The sequence below is a fragment of the Notamacropus eugenii genome, chromosome 1 (assembly GCF_028372415.1).
Source record: "Notamacropus eugenii isolate mMacEug1 chromosome 1, mMacEug1.pri_v2, whole genome shotgun sequence".
Taxonomy (NCBI): Eukaryota; Metazoa; Chordata; class Mammalia; order Diprotodontia; family Macropodidae; genus Notamacropus; species Notamacropus eugenii.
In genome coordinates this window covers 540,039,506-540,061,243 of record NC_092872.1, presented here as the reverse complement: position 1 = coordinate 540,061,243, position 21,738 = coordinate 540,039,506, and the positions used below count along the sequence as shown (strand labels likewise).

At 35.0% G+C, this 21,738-nt stretch overlaps 1 pseudogene; it reads right to left on the bottom strand.

Annotated features, from left to right (window-relative positions):
* Positions 1-3,879: 3,879 nt before the first annotated feature.
* On the bottom strand, positions 3,880-5,352 carry LOC140518828 (F-box/WD repeat-containing protein 2 pseudogene; annotated as a pseudogene).
* Between the last annotated feature and the right edge of the window lie 16,386 nt (positions 5,353-21,738).

Below are 21,738 nucleotides of genomic sequence, written 5' to 3'. Positions count from 1 at the left end.
GCAAGTTCTTTTTTTTTTTGTCATTATGGTTCCACCTCACTAAAAAAGTTAATTGACAAAATTATTTCTTGTGCTACAATAGTATTCAGTTGATATAGTAGATAGAATGACAGACATGGAATTAGAAAGAGCTTGGTCCTACCTCAGATACTTACTGTGTATGAAGAGACAAGTCAATTAACTTTTCTCATCTTCTATTTCCTCATTGTAAACTGGGGTTAATCATATCACCTACTTCATAATGTTGTTTTGAATATGAAATGAGGTAAGATATGTAAACCACTTTGAAAAGTAAAAGTACTATATAACTATTTATAAATAAACAATGAGCAGTTTTTTGACAATTTTAAATTTCTAGAGTCATTTAAATCCCCTCCCCTTATCTCCTCCAACTACAGAGAAGGTAGGTCATGCCAAACATATCTAGAATATTAATTGTCTCACCTCCCTCTACTTCCAACCCACAGAAAGAGGTTTCCTTTTTTTTGCACTGGGGAGGAAGAATTTTTTAATAAACAGACCATGAATAACCTTTCTTTTTGAGAAAGAAAGAGGTCCATTCACCTGTATTTCCTTTGATAAAGAATATAGGCATTCTGTATGCATCATTATTAAGTCTTTCCACTAATACACAAATACTTCAGCAATAAAAAAAAGTTTTAGGTGAAATAGTAGGGCCTCAGGAAATTATTTCCATAAAAGAAAGATAAAGTCATGGACAGCCAAATTTTGTACCATGTCTGTGTTTGTGTATGTGTGTGTATAGGCATGTATATATGTATGTATATATGTGTATGTGTACATATGTATACATATACATGTATACACACATATGCTTTTAAAAATAATTTTTATGGAAACATTTAATTGGAATAGGGAATTGTAAACTCCAGGTTGGATTATGTGAATATGCTAATACACTTGTACTTTGGAGATTTGAAATTCCCATCTTCTGAGGTATCTCTGAGGTTTATAACTGTTACATAGGCAGCAGCAGTGTGGATGTCAGAATATATGAGGATGAAGGAGGGCACATATGGAGGTACCTCAAGGAAAAGAAGCAGAGATGAAAAGACTCCCCTACAAGTCTGTTGGGTAGCTTAATGTAAAATTAATAAGGAGGAAGTTTCTAGGAAGATGATGGAATAGGGCTGAAAACTTTTGGTTCTTCACATTTCTTACACACACACACACACACACACACACACACACACACACACACACACACACACACACACCTGAACATCTTGTGAGCAACAGAAATAAACACACGGTAAAGCAGTTGTCCTCCTAAGACAGTTTGAGAAGATCCTAGGAAAGACCAGCCCTCCAGAGGTGGAGATTTGGCCAGAGTGAAATGTAAACACCTGCAGGCTGACTCAGTAGTCATCAAAGAGTAAGCCCTGGGGGTAGATGGGCTGAGAGGCAATCTCAGCCTTATAAACTTTCATCTGGAAGACAGTGTGGGCATCTGCCACCTAAGTAGGAAAAGATCGAAGGACCTTCCATTGTCGAGGTAGACCAAGCACAGCTGTGCTGACCAGATGCATCCTGGGATGTGACTTCAGGGAGATAAAGCTAAGACACACCTGGTGAGTGCAGTGGTAAGGGGCAGGGAGTTTGTTGTCTGTGGGCACTTAAAGGACAGCAGAATCCCTTTCTTCTCTGGTTTCAGTTCTGGGGCAGAGAAAATAGCTATAGTTTGCAGTCATTGGACAGATCACAAGTATCAAGAACATTTGTGGGATTGTGTGGCTCAGACCCTAGATGTGGCTTAGGAGTGAAAAGGAGAGCCAACATTGGGCCCCAAGACAGATCTCAGAAAATAACAATGAGAAGGACTTCAGATTTGGGGGCATCATTCCCCACATCTCAGTATTATATCTCAGTACTATAATTTGATTATACCAATAGCTGGTAAAGAAAAAAAAAACTAAATAAGATTAAATAAATAAATGAGTGAATAAAGTAGAAGGAGCCTTTAGTTAGCTACTGTGGGGACAGAGAAGATCCGAGTTCATATTCAGAGGAAGAGAATGGAGTTAAAAACCCATTCCTTTTTCAATGAGAAACACCAAATGTTCCCAAGCACAAAAATAATTCTTGGAAGAACTTAAAAAGGACTTTAAAAATGCAATAAGAGAGGTCAAGTAAAAATTAGGAAAGAAGAGCAGGAAAATTATGAATAGAAAGTTAATTAACTGAAAACAGAAAATCAAAACTTTAAGAAAGAAAATAATTCCTTAAAAACTAGAATTAGATAAACAGAAGCTAACGACATTCTAAGACATCAAGAAATCATAAGACAAAATCAAAAGAATGAAAAAAAATGGAAGAGAAAATGAAACATCTTATTAGAAAAGCAACCAATCTGGAAGCAAATTGATGAGAAATAATATATGAATCAGACTACCTGAAAATCATTTTAAAGAAAGAATCTTTATATAGTATTTCAAGAAATTATCAAGGGAAATTCTCCTGAAGTTCTGGAAAAAGAAAGCAAAGTAAAAATAGAAAAAATTTCACCAAACACAACCTGAAAGAGATCCCAGGAAGAAAACTTATAGTAATATCATAGCCAAGTTTCAAAGCTCCCAGGTTAAGAAAAAAATATTGGAAGCAATAAGAAAAAAAATGCCATGTAGCTACAATAAGGATTACACAAGAATGAGCAGCTACTACATTGAAGGATGATAGATCATATAATAATATATTATGTAGAGTAAAAGTGCTGCTGGGGTTAAGACAAAGGGTAACTTACCTAGCAAAATTAAGTATAATCCTGAAGGAAAAAAGGACTTTTAATGAAATCAAAGAATTTCAGGTTTTTGTGACAAAAAGCCCGGAACCTAAGAGACAATTCAACATATAACATCCAGGAGAAAAAGTGAAGATCCATTATAATGTACTCATAAAGGTCAACTTATTTACTTCATGTGTGCAAAAATATTAGCTCATGATTGTCATTAATATTTGGGAAATTTGAAAGAAAGGTATGGGCTGAGCTTAGTATGGTAGGGGTATTTCTAAACAATTAAAACTGTGTAGATAGATATAAAAAAGAGTAATAATCTGATGCAAATGAAGCATAAAAGTAAACATTGATACAGAAGAAGCTAGCAGCAGGGAGGGCAAGTAGCGAGAAAACTTAGCTCTCATCAGGAATGGATTAAAGAGGGAACAACAAATATTTCTAGAAGGGTATAAAAGTCTTCTAATTCAGAGAAAAAGAAGCCAAGGGAATGGGATGGGGATAGGATAAGTGAGGAAATCTTACAAGAGTAGTTTAAGAAATAGAAAGGCAAGAAAGCAGGTAGAAGTAAAGCAGAGCATTGAGGAGGGCTAGGGTAAACAAGGTGAGCAGGATAGTGAAGAAAAATAGGAAGGAGGAAAATATACAAGAAATTATAGCTTAGAATGGAAATGGGAAAAATTTACCCACAAAATGGAAATAGCAGATGAAAATTTTGAATTCAACAATATGTTGCTCTCAGGAAACATAGGAAATGAGAGATACACGCAAATATATAATAAAGAACAGGAGTAGAAATTTTTTTTTTGACCAGGGCAAAAAATCTTTAATCACTCACTGGGATTTTATATTCAGTCATTAGCAGACCTGCAAACCATTTAACTTGCTTTACTTTAAACCAATGCTCCAGTCAAGAAAGATAGGCCCCAAATTTGTTCTTTTATATTGACAAATATAACTAAGTACAAATGAGTTTCAATGGTGTAGACTATTAGCATGCTGCATAGCATTACGTCAATAAAATAATCCCTTTACCCCCACTTTTCTTCCACCCCCCCATCACTCCCCACCCAGGAAAATAAATCATTGTGCACTGCATAACAGTACCAGTAGTTGTGAACTTTGATTCATGCAAAATCAACTCCCACAGAGGCTGCATCAGAACCAACAGCCTCAGCATCCAAAGTCATTGTTTTCAGTTGTTGTCCATATTTTGAACCATGTTCCTTCCATAACACCAAGTGAATACTGTGGTTGGGCATGCCTGTGGCAAAAACCAAACCAATATCATTTTTCCCATCTAGTCCATTCAGCCATGACATTTCGCCTACCAAGAAACTTGAGCCCTGATTTGACTTCCTGTACTCGGGCAGAGGCCAGCAGTTGATCAGGTTCTCTGTCCTTAAGTCCATAATATAGAGATAACAGTTGTCAAATAACAGGGCAAAAATGTCTCCAAGTAATGCAGCCATTAATGTCAAATAATGTCAGATTTGCTAACTTGGAAGTCTTAGTAACCCTGAAAATATCGTAGCTGGCAAAGTTCCACTGATAAAGTCCTAGGGCTGAACTACAAAAGATACATTTGCCATCAAAATGGAGTCTGGGCTGCAAACAAGTACTTTGATCCTCAGATACAGATAATGTTTTTGAGAATTTGAAGTTGATTTCTCTTCCAATTGGCCAAATCTTGGATTTCATACTTGTGGACACTGAGAAGAATGTTATCTCCAGGGCTGTGCAACAGAGACTTGACCAAGCATTTCTGTAAAACCACCTTGGTTACCCACTCAGTATGTCCTGTGAGTGTGTTCAAGCATGTCTTGTTGATGAGGCCCATACTTGTACAGTGAAGTCTACAGAACCACTCACCAAGAGATTAAGCTCATCGTTATAATCTATGCTGAACAGTGCACCTGTGTGTCCTTGAAAGTGCTGGATCCAGGCTCCGGAACTTCGCTCCCAACAGGCTACTGTGTTATCAAAGGATCCTGTTACAGGTTTCTGTTCATCAAGCTTCACAGCAGCACAAGTGTGGGTCAGGACACCATACATGCATTGTCCTGTGCTCACATCCCAGAGTTTTGCAGACAAGTCATCTGACCCTGTACAGAGAAGTCCATCCTTGTAGTAAAGTGCATATACTCTGGCACTGTGTTCAATTAGTGATGAGGTCTCAAAGGCTTCATGGTCCTTCAGTTGCTTCTTTTTCAAAATTGCCTTCAAATAAACTTTTTTCCAATGAAAAGCATCCTGAACAGAATCATCTATCTGCCAGCCCAGGTATCCACAGTCATACCTCTGTACAGGAACTTATAACCTTATTCCACTGCTTAGAGAGGAGGAAACGTGAGTAAGGTCTGAGCCTCAAGCCATTTTAACAAATAAAATCTGAATTCCAGAGGAAGAAGTTTGAGGAAGTCTTGCTTGAGCAGAGTCTCTAGGTTATTGGAGAGATGCCTGAGCTGGATTGTGTCATTAAGACTAATCAGGGCATCCAGACTTTCATTTTTCTGTAAGTCCAGCAGAGAAAAAAATGTAACAGAAATGTTATCAAGTTATGTCTCAAAGTCCTTTCTCTCCATAAGTTTATGGAAAAATTTACCTGAGGGCGTGCTTCAAGAACTGGGCCTCAGGAGCAGCATGCTGCCTGGGCGCCTGTGGGCCAGCGGAGCCTTGTAGGGCCCAGGCCCCTTCAGCAGTCATGGGGCTGACTCAGAGGGGACAGGAGAGATGAGGCTGCAAAATTATCTAAGATTTAGCAGAACCTCCAAAATCAGTCGATCTTCATGCAATCTTAATGCAATGTCATCAACATGAATACAAATACTTGGGAGAATAGTTTAAATAGGCTGAGAAATATAGACATCTCCAGTCATCCTGATGAATATCTGGACACTGGATTCAGATGGTTCTGGAGGAGAAGTGAGGCTGGTGACCTTGCACAGCCCTCCCTCACTCAAAACAAAGTCATGTGCAAGTCATGTCATCATTTCTCTGATGGCATGGCCTGCTTCAGCACTGAGGGACAAACACACAACAACAAAACTGAAAAAAAATCCAGGAAAGGATCATGACTCTTTTAAAGTGTTACCAGTACAAGAGGTATATCTTGATCATCCAAATAACAAGTCTTAATTTCCCCACCTCCTAAAATCATTGAAGTATATTTTACATTCACTTATCTGTCAACTGTAGAATATAAGCTCCTTGATTATACGAACAAGGTTATTTCTATTTTTTCTATTCCCATTTCCTAGTATGATGCATGGTACATCTGCTTTCTCCCCCAGTTCCTGGTCAGGGATCCGTAGATTTCATCTTTATAGAAAACTCTGTTAGGAATTTCTTGTACCATTACAGCTAGGCACCTTCTCTGTAATGCATAAATTTAGATAGTTGTACTGCATAAAGAGAGGTTATGTGATTTGAGCATTTCACAGATAAGAATGTGGTGAGGGTGGGATTTTGCAGTGGTAATTTTGAGAGGTAAATATCTTCCCCATCTTGTCCTTTAAGGGAAGCTTGATTAAGGAATTTCTGATGCACTGATTCTCAAAGATTATGATACCTTCTGACTCTGAAAAGTATATAAATCCTCTGAGGTGAAGATTTACTTTGGGGCTTAGTATTTGGAAGAAGATTTGTGTGCCAGATGAGACTCTAGGAAACCACTAAGAAACCCCCTGACTTTGAAAATCCAGATGTTGGTGTTTCCCTCTCTGGTAACTATGTTTGTATGCAGGGCCAGACAGTTGGATCCCTCTGTTGATCTGTGATGTATGCATTGTTTATGGTCAGGCAGCTGGAAGCCCTGTCTGTTGATCTTGATTTCTCTGTATTTTCTCTGAAGTTCAGGGTGCTGACTTTTTGCCCTGAACTAAGTAAGTGGTTAGTATATATGCGCTTGATTAAAGTGATGGTTGATTTCTCAAAAGTTGTCTTTCCTTTCAGAAAAGCATACCTAAGAACCTGTACAGGCCCTCCTGTGTATACCAGGGTCCTTGCTTTTACACATTTGAATCTAGATCTTCTTAATGTATAGTATACAGGAATTTAATAAATGTTTATTAAATAAATGAATGAAGAAATGAAGTAGACTACTTAGCAATTTAATGAACACTCCTCATAGATTCTTTGTTTAAAAGGAGAGACCAAAAGTATACCAAATGACTTCATAAAAATAATCATCTTAATGGACAATTACTTCTGAACATCAGTCTGATTAGACTCAGCTACCTTTATTAAGTCAGATTATCAACTGGTAGGAATGTAAAATTAACATTATGTTAACTGAAAAAAGTATATTATATATACTTATATATGCTGTTAAAAGAGCTTCAAATCAACTACTTAACATATTATCTAAAAAATACTGGAAATAATGAAAAGAAAACAGATGTACCATGTTTATAACCTTTTAAAGAAAAAAAATACCTACTTAAATATACCAAATTCATTCAACCACCCTTTTTTCAATATCTGTTATCATCAAGAAACTTCACTAGATCCTGGATATCTAATGACAAATATGAAATAATCCTTGCTTAAATTCTACTATGGGAGTAGTGAATCATACATTAAGAGTGGTAAAACTAAAATAATTATAGAAAACTATACCAGCTGCTAATATCAGGGAAGGTTTCTCAGAGGAAATGGCATCTGAGTTGTTTAAGGAAAGATAAGTATTCAGGGAAGCTAAGCTGAAGAGGGAAAGTATTGAAGGCATGGCAGATGGCTTATGTGAATGTACATAATCAGAAGATGGTTTGGAGAATAACTGGTAGCACATTTTGTCAGGTACCTAAGAGTAGATGAAGAGAGGTAATGTGAAATATAGCTAGACATATTGGTCAAAACCAGGTTGTAGAAAGCCTTTAATACTAGGCTGAAGAAATTCCATTTTATCTTATAGGCATAATACAACCACAAACAATTTTGAACAAAGGTCTATTGGGGTTAAACTGATTTTGATTTTGTTTTGTTTTAGGTTCCTCCTTGTTGGAAGTGAGTTCACTCTTGTCATTTTTGATGCTGGTAATTTGGTTTTCTTCTTTCTCTTTTTTAATCAAATTGACGTAAGGTTTATTAATTTTGTTGCTTTTTTTTCATAAAATAAACTCAGTTTGATTTATTAGTTTAATAATTTTCTTAATTTCAATTTTATTAATCTCTCCTTTAGTTATCAGTATTTTAAATTTGGTATTTACTTGGGGATTTTCAATTTGTTGTTTTTCTAGCTTGTTCAGTTGCACGCCCAATTCATTGATCTTCTCTTTCTCTATTTTATTCATGTAAGCATTCAATGATATATAACTTCCCCTAAGAAGTGATTTCACAGTGTCCCATAAGTTTTGGTAGGTTATCTCATTATTGTCATGATTTTGAAAGAACTTATTGATTGTATCTGTGATTTATTATTTAACCCACTTATTCTTTAGGATTAGATTATTTAGTTTCCAATTAATTTTTGGTCTATCTTTCCATGACATTTTATTATGTATAATTTTTACTGCATCATGACATAAACAGGATGCATTGAATATTTCTGCCTTTCTACACTGGATTGTGAGGTTTTTATGCCCTTATACATAGTCAGTTTTTGTGTGTGTACCATGTAGCACTGAGAAAAATAGATGTTCCTTTCTATCGGTATTTAATTTTCTCCAGAGGTCTATCATATCTACTTTATCCAGAATTCTATTCAGCTCCTTAATTTCTTTCGTGCTTATTTTGAGGTTAGATTTATCAAGTTCAGAGATCGGGGGATTGAGGTCCCCCCTAGTATAGTTTTGCTGACTGTGTCTTCCCGTACCTCCCTGAACTTCTCCTCAAAGAATTTGGATGCTATACCACTTGGAGGATATATGTTTGGTAAAGAAATTGCTTCATTGTCTATGGTGCCTTTTAGCAGGATATTTTTCCTTCCTTTTCTCTTTTGATTTGTTCTATTTCTGATTTTGCTTTGTCTGAGAATAGGATTACTACCTCTGCTTTATTTTTACATTAGCTGAAGCATAATGCATTCTTCTCCAACCTTTTACCTTTACTCTGTGTGTATGCCCCTGTTTCAAATGTGTTTCTTGTAAAAACATATTGTAGGATTATGGTTTTAATCCATTCTGCTATGGGGCTCAATTTTATGGGAGACTTCATCCCATTCACATTCACAGTTATGATTATGACCTCTAGCTTTCTCTCCATCCTATTTCCCTCCCCCCTCCAATTTATGCTCTGATTTCTCCCTTCCCTTCCCCTCCTCAATAGAGATTTGCTTTTGATCACCACTTCCCTCGATCTTTCCTCCCTTCTATCAATCCCCCCACCTTTTATTTCCCTTTTCCATTACTATTTCTTCCCCCCCCTCTTTCTTTCCCCTCCTACTGCCAGTAGGACAAGTTAGAATTTAGATTTCTGTACTTAACTGAATATGTTGTTCCCTCCTTGAACCAGGTCAGATGAGAGTAAAGCTCAAACTATGCTCATCTCCCTCCCCCCTTTACCTCAACTAAAATTTATTTTTATGCCTCTTCCAGTGATGTAATTTACCTTTTTCTGCCTCCTCCTTTTCTCTTCTCCCATTACAATCCCTTCTCACCCTTTAATTATATTTTTCATCATCACATTAGTTAATTGATACCCACTCCCTCTATCTACCTTTTTAAATTTCATAATAAATATACAGTTCTCAAGATTAACAAGTATCATTCTCCCATATGAGATATAAACAGTTTGCCCATATTGACTAACAAGTGTTTTTCCTGTTTACCTTTTAATGCCTCTCTTGAGTCTTGTATCAGAAGATCAAATTTTCTATTGAGATCTGACCTTTTCATCAGGAAGGTTTGGAAATCCCTTATTTCCTTGAATGTCCATCTCCTTGCCTAAAATATTATGCTCAGTTTTGCTGAGTAATTTATCCTTGGTTGTAGTCCAAGCTCCTTTGCCTTACAGAATATCATATTCCAATCTCTCCAGTTTTTTAATGTAAAAGCTGCAAGGTCCTAGGTGATCCTGACTGTAATTCCTTGATATTTGCATTGTTTCTTTCTTGTTGCTTACAGTATTTTCTCCTTCATTTGATAGTTCTGGAATTTCGCAAAAATATTCCTTGACATTTTCAATTTGGAATCTCTTTTAGGAGGTGATCGGTAGATTCTTGCAATGAATATTTTGCCCTTTGGATAAAGGATATCAGGGCAGTTTTCCTTGATCATTTCTTGGAAGATATTTTCTAGGCTCCTTTTTCATGAGGACTTTCCTTTAGACCAATAATTCTTACCTTTTCTCACCTGGATCTATTTTCCAGATGAGTTGTTTCTCCAATGAGATATTTCACATTTTTCTCTATTTTTTCATTCTTTAGATTTTGTTTGACTGATTCTTGATGTCTCATAGGATCATTAGCTTCTACTTGCCCAATTCTAATTTTTTAATAAATTATTTTCTTCAGTTAACTTTTTTACCTCTTTTTCCATTTGTCCAATTGTTCCAATTAAGGAGTTCTTTTCTCCAGTGAGGTGTTGCACCTTATCCATTTACTCAATTTGTCCCAATTTCACCACATTTCTCCATCATTATCTTTTTCCATTTCTGTCATATTGGTCAGTCTTATAGGTATAATAGGGTAGTACCTCAGAATTGCTTTAATTTGCATTTCTCTAATCAATGGTGATTTAGAGCACTATAAGACAATAGGTAGCTTTAATTTCTTCACATGAAAACTGCATGTTCATCTCATTTGACATTTATTAATTAGAGAATGGTTTGCGTTCTTATAAATTTGAATCAGTTCTCTATGTATTTGAGAAATATATAGAGGGAAAGAGGGACAGAGGGATAATATTTATCAGAAATACTTGTTATAAAATTTTTTCTCAGTTTTGTTTTTTCTAATCTTGATGACATTGGTTTTGTTTATGCAGAAAGTGTTTAATTTAATATAATCAACATTATCCCTTTCATAATGCTCTCTTTTTCTTGTTTGATCGTAAATCCTCCCCTTCTTTATAGGCCCTTGCAATCCTAATTTGCTTATCGTATAATCCTTTATGTCAAAATAATGCATTTATTTTGACTTTATCTTGTTTTTGGTTTGAGATACTGGTCTATGCCTCATTTCTCCCATAATATCTTCCAGTTTTCCCAGTTATTTTTGTGAAGTAGTGATTTCTTATTCTAGAAGCTGGAGTCTTTGGGTTTATCAAGAAGTAAATTACATAATCTATTCCACCAATCCACCATTCTATTTTTAAGCCAGTACCAGGTATTTTTGATTATTGCTACTTTATAGTATAGTGTTAAATCTAATACAAGTAAGCAATTTTGTCTCACATTTTGTTCATTAATTTCTTTGATATTCTTGACCTCTTGCTCTTCCAGATAATTTGGTTATCACTATTTCTAGCTCTATAAAATAATTTTGGTAGTTTGATTGGAATGATATTGAATAAGTAAATTAATTTAAGTAGAATTATAATTTTTATTATATTAGCTCAGCCTACCTATGAGCAATTGACATTTTATCAGTTGTTTAAATCTGACTTTATCTGTCTAAAATTGTTTTGTAATTGCCTTCATGTAATTCTTGGCAGGTAGATACCCAAATATTTTATATTGTATACAGTTATTTCAAATGGAATTTCTCTTTCTGTCTCTTGCTGTTTGACTTTGCTTCTAATACAGATATAGTGATGACCTTGTCAGTATATTATGCAGATACTTCCAAGAGATCAAACTATTATAACTATTCAAGGACAAAACAAAAAAAGTAACAGCAATACGCATAGATATCCCTATATGTATATGCATGTATGCATATATCATCAATCATTATTTTTATTAATACTGATACTGTTGTGTCTTCTAGTCATTTTAAACTAAAAAGTAATTGACAAATAAAATACAAAAAAGATATAATGGAGGGGAAGTGAACAGGAAAGAAAAAAATACTTAAAAAAATTATTTGTGAAGGACCAAACTAGTCTTATAAGGAAGGCAAGGATAAACACAGAAAAAGAAAAGGAAATCTGGTAGATTATATCTGATTGAAAAGTGGTTGATTTGCTAATTCATCTAACAAAAAAATACAACAGAACAAGTAGAAAGAATAAAGGATTTTTTTGAAATGTAAGTTGGATTTAAGAAAATAGTGCAACTGAGAGTGAGGAGACTATCACTTTTCTACAGGTGTCAAAAAACACAGATGATTAGATGCAGTGGTGGGAATGGCAAGAAGCAGAGAAAAAAAAGGCCATAATAACAAATGTAAATATTTGTCTTCTTTAGAGACATATTCCTCAAAAATGTTGCTGGCCTTCATATCCATAATTGGACCACGCTAATGGAAGAGATATGTCATTGGAGACAGAGGGATAACATTTTACTGAAATGGTAAATTACAGTAGAACATGGTTGTTTCAATAAACTGTGAGTGCTGCTTATTCACTCAAATAATATTATTGAGCAAGTATCATATGCAAGACATTAAACTAGGAGATTTGAGAATGTGTATGTGTGTGTGTGTGTGTGTGTGTGTTTCCTAACCTCTGCATCATAGGAGCAAATACTTTACATAAAATGTGCAAAAAGTAGAATGCCAGACATTTGAAAAAAAGCTACAATAGAGGTTCACAGAAATTGCTTTTGGGGAGGATGGGGAAAGAGATGGAAGTGATAATTATTAAACTATCATAAATTTAATATACTTTAAATTGTTCACATATATAAAAAAAGTTTGAGCCAATATTTCATGTATGTATATAATTCATATGTATATATAGTACATGTATATGTAGATATATATGCATATATGTATATGTGTCACATATATGCATATATATGCAGAGAGAGAATTAGAGAATATACTTAGTGATTTTTAATAAGGTAATAACAAAGTTATCTTTTTATTTCCTTCTATGGATTTTTCTCTATATAGTTTTTAGATTGTAGTTACTGTGACATAGAATTTAATAGTTTTGGATGCTATATGCTGCTGAGGGTATATTCTATGACTCTGGGATTCAAATATTTTCACATATTTTTAAAATATAGTTTGTACTGAACTCCAATTCAATTTATCAATCTTTTTCGCTTGCCTTTTAAAAGTATTATATTCCAGGAGGATATTCATATTTTCTACCATTACTAATTATTTTAGCTGATTATTTTTGCTAGTAATTCAAATTTTCCTTTATAGATACAATTTCTGTGCCATTACATATACATTTATTTAATATTGATATTCTCCTTTTATTCATAGTAAGTTTGGGGCAGCTAGGCAGTGCAGTCATAGACCACTAGAGCAGGAGTCAGGAGGATCTGAGTTCAAATCTCACCTCAGACATTTGGCATTCATTAGCTGTGTGACCTTAGGCAAGTCATTCAACCCCAAATGCCTCATCCTGCATCATCTCCAGTCATCCTGATGAATATCTGGTCACTGGATTCAGATGACTCTGGAGGAGAAGTGAGGCTGGTGACCTGTATAGCCCTCCCTCACTCGAACAAAATCAAGTGCAAGTCATATCATTATTTCTCTGATGGCATGGTCCTCTTGGGCAGTGAAGGATGAACACACACACACACACACACACACACACACACACAAACATAGTAAATTTAAAAGTGTTTCAAATTTTTGTTTTAAAATTTGAATTTCATTTTGTTAGATGCCATAAAGTGAAGAGCCATTTTTCTTCAGGTAGATGTACAAGGTAGCCTATTTTTAGCTCATTCTATTATCTCAAATTTATGAACATATCTTGGCAAATCATATTTGCTGAACCAGTTTTGTTTGCATTTTATATTCTAATAAAATAATATTTTTCTTTTCCTAAGGGGATGAAACCTATTTTTTGGAAAATTCAAGAATGTTTAATTTTATGAAAATTTTATTCATTAGAAATCCTGGAGATATAACTACACTTATTTCAAAAGTAATAATCCATTCCCAAAAGTCATATATACATACATTGATATGATGCCAAAGAAAATTGCTAAAAAACTATCAATTTTGTGAAAATTCAAAAATAGCATGTTCCTGATATTTTCTTCTTGTATTTAATTCCCTTTTTGATATCTCCCTACTCATTTTCCTGTTCTTTTCCCTGCATTTTGATATCATTAAATCACATATTTATTTGTACATTTTGTCATCTTTTCTATTCACAAAAATGATTATTTTTCAGACTTTCAAACAAAAGCATCTAATCCTGACTGAAAGAAAAGTAATCATATTTCTAAAGCATTTATTAATTAAACCATCAAAGTAGAAGTCCTATGACCTGTGATAGAATCTCCTTTCTATTCTTTCTTTTTAAAAAATCTCATTTGTTTGGTCCTTTTCTACATGAATTGTCAATTTTAATCTTCATTTTAAATGATACTCTTGTTCTGAGGAAAAATTCTGATATTTTCTAGAAATTCAGTTTTTCATTATCATATGTCCTTTATATATAATTCAATCATCCTCCGTTTTTGCTTTTATAGAAAGCTATAGAGAAATCAAGTTTTTTGTTTGTTAAATGATGACTTTCTTCCTGATGTCTAGTTGGATCAATAATTTCTTGCTAAAGTATTACTGCTTTACATGTGTCTGGGTGATTTAAATTTTGTAATTTTCCCTTCTGACATTGTATAAATTTGATTTCTGAAAAAATGTCCTATGCTATTTCCTAAAATCTTGTGGTCAAATTCTTTTCTTCATTGTTTTCAGGAAGCCTAATAAGTTTACAACACTTTCTCAACTATTCTTCAACCGAAAAATTTCCTCTGCTTTTTTTCCATTTTTTTCACTTGAGTCAAGTATTATTTTTACGTTTCTACTGTCCTTTCTGTTCTAACAGTAAGATTATTCTATGTTTAAGTAAGCACCTTACTATACATATAATTTATAGAGATATTATCAGTCTGCTGAATTTCATCTTTTCCTGGGATTCCATAATTTAACTATCTTCCTTTAACTTCATCTCATGAAATTTTGTCAATTACATTCTCTCTCAGTTTCATCAGTGTACTTATTATCCATTCAATAATGCTATAAACATTTGAGATTTTTTTCTAAATCATTTTGATGTTACTGTATTGTTTTAGCACATTTTATCTAATATTGTTCCATTTCAGTTTTAGAATTGTATGCATTTTCTTGCATTCTTGCTTTAGATTTCTCATTCCTTATATTTTTTTAATATCAGAGGATTTCTATTATTTCCTTTTTTCTTAATTTCTTTTTCCTTTCTGTTTTTGAGAAGATTCTTCACAACTACTCCCCATCTGCAGTCTTCCCAGATGTCATGATAAAATATTTTTTAAAAAAGTTTGTATACTTTTTATCCTTCTCTTAGTAAAGGCAGAGAATTCTGAGGATAGAATGTTGACCAGATCATCAGATATCCGGAACTGTGTTGACTGGTTTGGCTTAGTTAAATTTCTATATATTTTTAGTTAAATTGAGAGTTTAATTTGAAGGAGAGGGAGCATTTTTAAAGGGGTGAACAAATGTTTTTTAAATTTGTTTTTCAAGTAAAACTTGGGAAACTATAGTCTCAAACATCCAAAGTTTGACTCATTGAGGGACTAGTTCAGCTATCCACTATCTTTCTACTCTACAATACCTTGCTGTAATCCTCAGTTGCAAATAATTCTTGACCAGTCCTTGCCTTTGATCACTTCGATTGTTTATATTTCATCATACATTTTGCTCATAGTACCTGGAGTAATGAAATATTGAGTAAAAAAATGATGCTTCTTAAGTCCTCTACATATTTATGTGATGTATTCTAAAATGGCTACAAACTGTTGTAAGACAGTCTTCTACATGTTCAGTTTTCTCTTTTAGATTTTTATCAGTGTTCAGTCATTTCAGTCATGTCCAATAATTTGTGATCCAATTTGGCATTTTCTTGGCAAAGATATTGGAGTGGTTTGCCATTTCCTTTTCCAGCTTATTTTAAAGATGAAGAAATTGAGGCAAACAAGATTAAGTGTTTTCCCAGAAACACACAGCTAGCAAGTGCCTGAGATTAGATTTTCACTCAGATCTTCCTGACTTTAGGGCTCATTCTCTATCCATTGGTTCACCTTGCTGCCCTATCTTTTCTCTTATCAGTCTTCTCATTTTTCAGATTTATTTCTTTATTTTTAGTTTTCAGCATTCATTTCCGCAAAATTTTGAGTTCCAAATTTTCTCCCCAAATCTTCCCTCCTCTACCTCATAACACCATGCATTCTGATTACCTCTTCCCCTAATCTTCCATCCCTTCTGTCACACCCCTCCTTCCCTTATCCCCATCTTCTCTTTTTTCTTGTAGGGCAAGATAGATTTCTATACCCCATTGTCTGTATTTCTTATTTCCCAGTTGCATGCAAAAAAATTCTCAACCTTTGTTCCTAAAACTTTGCGTTCCAACTTCTCTCCCTTCCACTCTCCCCACCCATCCCCACTAAGAAGGCAAGCAATTCAATATAGGTTATATATGTGTAGTTTTGCTAAAGACTTCCATAATAGTCATGTTGTGAAAGAGTAACTATATTTCCCTCCAACCTATTCTGGCCCCATTTATTCTTTTCTCTCTTTAGACCCTGTCCCTCCCCAAAAGGGTTTACTTCTAATTACTCCCTCCTCCCATTTGTCCTCTCTTCTATAATCCCCCTCCACAACTTATCCCCTTTTCCCCTAGTTTCCTGTAGTGTAAGATAGATTTTAATACCAAATTGAGTGTGCATATTATTCTCTCCTTATGGCAAATGAGAGTAAGCTTCATATTTTCCCTCTCACTTCACCCCTTTTCCCCTCCATTGAAAAAGTTTTTCCTTGCTTGTTTAATGAGAGATAATTTGCCCCATTCCACTTCTCTCTTTCTCCTCCCAATATATTCCCCTCTCAACTCTTAATTTTATTTTTTTAGATACCATCCCTTTTTATTCAACTTGCCCTGTGCCCTCTGTCTATATACATATAGATAGATATAGATATATAGACATATATCTATATCTATATATATAGATATAAATAGATAGTTATGTAGATAGATAGATATAGATAGATAGACAGATATCTATATCTATCTATCTATCTATCTATCTATCTATCTATCTATCTATCTATCTATGCACACATGTGTGTATGTGTGTGTGCGTGTGTGTGTGTGTGTGTGTGTGTGTGTGTGTGTGTGTGTGTGTAAAATCCCTCTAACTACCCAAATACTGAGAAAAGTTTCAAGAGTTACAAATATTAACTTTGCATTTAGGAATGTAAACAGTTCAGCTTTAGTAAGTCCCTTATGATTTCTCTTTCCTGTTTACCATTACATGCTTCTTCTGATTCTTGTGTTTGAAAGTCAAATTTTCTATTCAGCTGTGGTCTTCTCATTAAGAATGTTTGAGATGGAGCCAAGATGGTGGAGTGAAAGCAACTTTTCACTTAAGCTCTGAGACAAATTCTTTCAGATACTTCTAAGAAAGGAACTCTGACCAAATTTTGGAGGTGCAGAATCCAATAGGAGACAGACATTGTGGCAGATTCACAGCCCAGGACAGACTGGAAGATCAACAGGAAGAATCTGTTCCACAAGGGTGGAGGAGCACACAACACACAGCACAGGACCTCTCAGCCAAAGCAGCACCAAGCAGGAAAGCCTGGGCCTGTTTCAAGAAGTGGCAGCACAGTGGGATCCTAGCTCATGGTTGGAGTCCAGTGGAGTCGAGCAAGACAGAGTAACAGAAGGAGCAAAAAGGTATCTGCAGCAGCTGCTCCTTAGAGTTTCAGTCAGCAGATTAAATGTCTATAAGTCACCTACTTGGACTTCAAGCATCCAAAATGGCTGAGTGAGCAGTAAATGCTCTCTCCCCCTCCCTTTGTTGACCTTAAAAGAATCATAAAACATTTCCCCAGAAAAATTGTGGATCAGTGGGATCAGCAGAAGGGGAAAACAGTCTTGTAACACCTGAGGCTAGGAAAATCGCTAAGAGGGATTCCTCTTACTGTGGCAGAGGACCAGAATTGTCCAAGACAGCCTCACCTCAACAAAACAACCAAGAGGAGATCCAGAGCCCTAGGGAGATGGAGCCTCTCATCAGGACCTCAGGCATGCTTCAGAGCTCCAGGGAAAATGGGAAGACACTATAGCAGCTGGGATCACCAAGTGCTGAGCTTGCCTTTACTCTAGCTCAACTGAGGAGATGTCTGTTGATTAGACCACCACTCACCCACACTTAACAAGCTAGCTCCAGGGCTAATCCAGGGAAAGGCAAACAGAATTCACCTTCCCTTTGCTTTCTCAAACCAGCTAGCTCAGCACCAGGCTCTTTAGCTTGTAGCTGAAAGAACCAGAGGCCACAACACACAAAGCCTCACCATCATGAAGAAGAAGCAAAGGAGGAAGGAAAAGACCACAAAATCTTTCTATGGGGACAAGGACCAAAACACAAATACCAAAGAGGTCAGTATTGAGATTGTACTCCCACCTGAAACTTCAGAAGGGTCTATAAGCTGTTCACATGCACAAAGAGCATTCTCAGAACAGCTGAAAAAGGAAATACAAGAAGAACTGCTAATGATTTAAAAAGTATGAAAAAGAATTCACTAAAGAGAGCAGCTCTTTAAAAAGAAAAATTGAGCAAATGGAAAAGGAAACACAAAACCTAACTGGGAAAATTGGACCAATGGAAAAGGAAGTACAAAAACTAACTAGAGAAATTAATTCCTTAGAAGGAATAATTTGACAGATGGAAAAGGAGTTGAAAAAGTTAACTGAAGAAAACAATTTGATGAAAATTAGAATTGCAAAAGTAGAATCCAATTATTCTATGAGAAATCAAAATCACTCAAACAAAATCTAAAGAATGAAAAGTTAGAAGAAAATGTAAAATATCTAATTAGAAAAACAACTGACCTGGAAAATAGGTCCAAGACAGTAAATTTAAGAATTGTTGGCCAAGCAGAAAGCCATGATGAAAAAAAGTCTGGACAATATCTTCCAAGAAATCATTAAGGAAAACTGCCCAGAAGTACTAGATCCAGAGGGCAAAATCATCATCGAAAGAATCCACTGTTCACCTACTGAAAGGGATCCCAAACTAAAAACACCAAGAAATATTGTTGCCAAATTATGTAACTATCAAGTGAAGGAGGAAATACTACAGGCAGCCAGAAAGAAACCATTGAAATATTGAGGAGGTACAGTCAGGATCACACAGGACTTTGCAGCTTCTATATTAAAAGACTGAAGGAATTGGAATATGATATTCTGTAAGGCAAAGGAGCTGAGACAATAACAAAAGATCAATTTCGCAACAAAGCTCAGTAAAACGATTCAGGCAAGGAGATGGACATTCAATGAAATAAGGGATTTCTAAGCCTTCCTGATAAAAAGGCCAGGACTCAATAGAAAATTTGATTTTCAAATGCGGGTCTCAAGAGAGGCTTGAAAAGGTAAACAGAAGAAAAGAAAAAGAAAAAAATGTTACCTGCTTATAAGGGAGGATGATACTTGTTAATCTTGAGAATTGTATTTCTGTTATGAAATATGAAGGGGATATACATAGATAGAGGGAGTGGGTATAAAATAAGTGATGTGATGATAAAAATGTGATTTAAGCATGTGAAGGGATTGTATCAGGAGATGTGAAAAGAAGGAAGCAGAAAAAGGTAAATTACATCACAAGAAGAAGTACGAAATTATATTATAGTAGAAGGAAAGAGGGGAGGGAGATGAGCATTATTGGAGAGGTTCTCTCAACTGATTTATTTCAAGGATGGAACAAAAAACTTAGTTAAGTACATAAATCTAACTAGCTCTATAGGCAGTAGGAGGGAAAAGGTGAGGCGGGGAAAAAGGAGGGTAGAAGTAGTAAGGACAAGGGGGAGTGAAAGGGAGGGAGGCAGAAAGAAAGAAGACTGAGGGAGGTGGTGGTCAAATAAACAAACCTAACAGCACATGATTATTTCAATAGATGCAGAAAAAGCTTTTGACATAATACAACACCCATTCCTATTAAAAACACTGGAGAACATAGGAATAAAGGGAACTTTCCATAAAATAGTATCTACCTAAAACCTTCAGCAAGCATTATATGCAATGCAGATAAGCTGGATGCATTTCCAATAAGATCAGGAATGAAACAAGGATGCTCATTATCACTACTATTACTCAGTCTGGTACTGGAAATATTAGGTGTAGCAATAAGAGAAGAAAAAGATATTGAAGGAATTAGAATAGGCAAAGAAGAAACTAAGTTATCACTCTTTGCAGATGACATGATGATATACTTAGAGAATCCCAGAGATTCAAGTAAAAAACTACTTGAAATAATAAACAACTTCGACAAAGCTGCAGGTTACAAAATAAACCCACATATATCTTCTGCATTTCTGTATATTAGTAACAAAGCCCAACAGCAAGAGATAGAAAGAGATATCCCATTTAAAGCTAGGGTAGACACTATAAGATACTTGGGAGTCTACATGCCAAAACAAATCCAGGGACTATTTGAACAAAAATGTGCATACCCTTTGTCCCAGCAATACTGCTTTAGGACTGTATCCCCAAGGGATCATAAAAATGGCAAAGGGTCCTACATGTAAAAAATATTTATAGCAGCACTCTTTGTGGTGGTCAAAAACCGGAAATCAAAGTGATTCCCATCAATTGGGGAGTGGCTGAATAAATTATGGTATATGAATGTAATGGAATGCTATTGTGCTATAAGAAATGATGAATAAGAAGACTTCAGAGAGTCCTGGAAAGACTTATATGATCTGATGCTGAGTAAGAGGAACAGAACCAGGAGAACTTTGTACACAGCAGCAACTACAGTGTGTGAAGATTTTTTCTGGTAGACTTTGAATTTCATTGCAATGCAAGGACCTGAAATATTCCCTATGGTCTTCTGAGGCAAAATGCCTTCCACATCCAGAGAAAGATCTATGGAATTCAATTGCAGATTGTAGCAGATCGTTTTACTTAGTATTATGTTTTGGTTTGTTATGTGATTTTTCCCATTCATTTTAATTCTTCTATGACAACATTGAAAATGTATTTAATAGCAATGTATGTGTATAACCTATATAAAATTGTATGCCATCTGAGCGAGGGAGTGGGGAGGGATGGGGGAAGGTTGGGGAAGGTGGAAAAGACATCTAAGTTATGTGGTAGTAATTGTAGAATACTGAAAATAAACAAATAAATAAAAAAGTTTTAAAAAAAAAACAATACTTGAAAATCCTGTATTTCATTGAATGACCATTTCCCCCCATAGTGTTATACTCAGTTTTACTGAGTATGTGATTCATGGTTTTAGTCCCAGTTCCTTTGACTTCAGGAATATTATATTCCAAGCCCTCTGTTCCCTTAATGTAGAAAATGCTTGTGTTATCTTGATTGTATTTCCACAATACTTGAATTGTTTCTTTCTAGTTGCTTGCAATATTTTCTCTTTGACCTGGGAACTGTGGAATTTGTCTACAATATTCCTAGGAGTTTCTCTTTTCAGATCTCTTTCAGGAGGTGATCTGTGGATTCTTTCAATATTTATTTTCCTCTCTGGTTCTAGAATATCAGGGAAGTTTTCCTTGATAATTTCATGAAAGAGGATGTCTATGCTCTTTTTTTTTGATATTGGCTTTCAGGTAGTCCCATAATTTTTAAATTGTCTTTCCTAGATCTATTTTTCTGGGTCAGTTGTTTTTCCAATGAACTATTTCACATTGTCTCCTATTTTTCATTCTTTTGATATTGCTTTGTAATTCCTTGGTTTCTCACAAAGTCATTAGCTTCCATCTGCTCCATTCTGATTTAAAAAAACAAAATTATTTTATTTAGTGAACTTTGGAACCCCCTTTTATATTTGACTAATTCTGTTTTTTAAAGCATTCTTCTCTTCATTGACTTTTTGTGCCCCTTTTGCTCTTTGAATTAGTCTATTTTTAAAGGCATTTTTTTCTTCAGCATTTTTGGGTGTCTTCTTTAACAAGTTGTTGACTTACT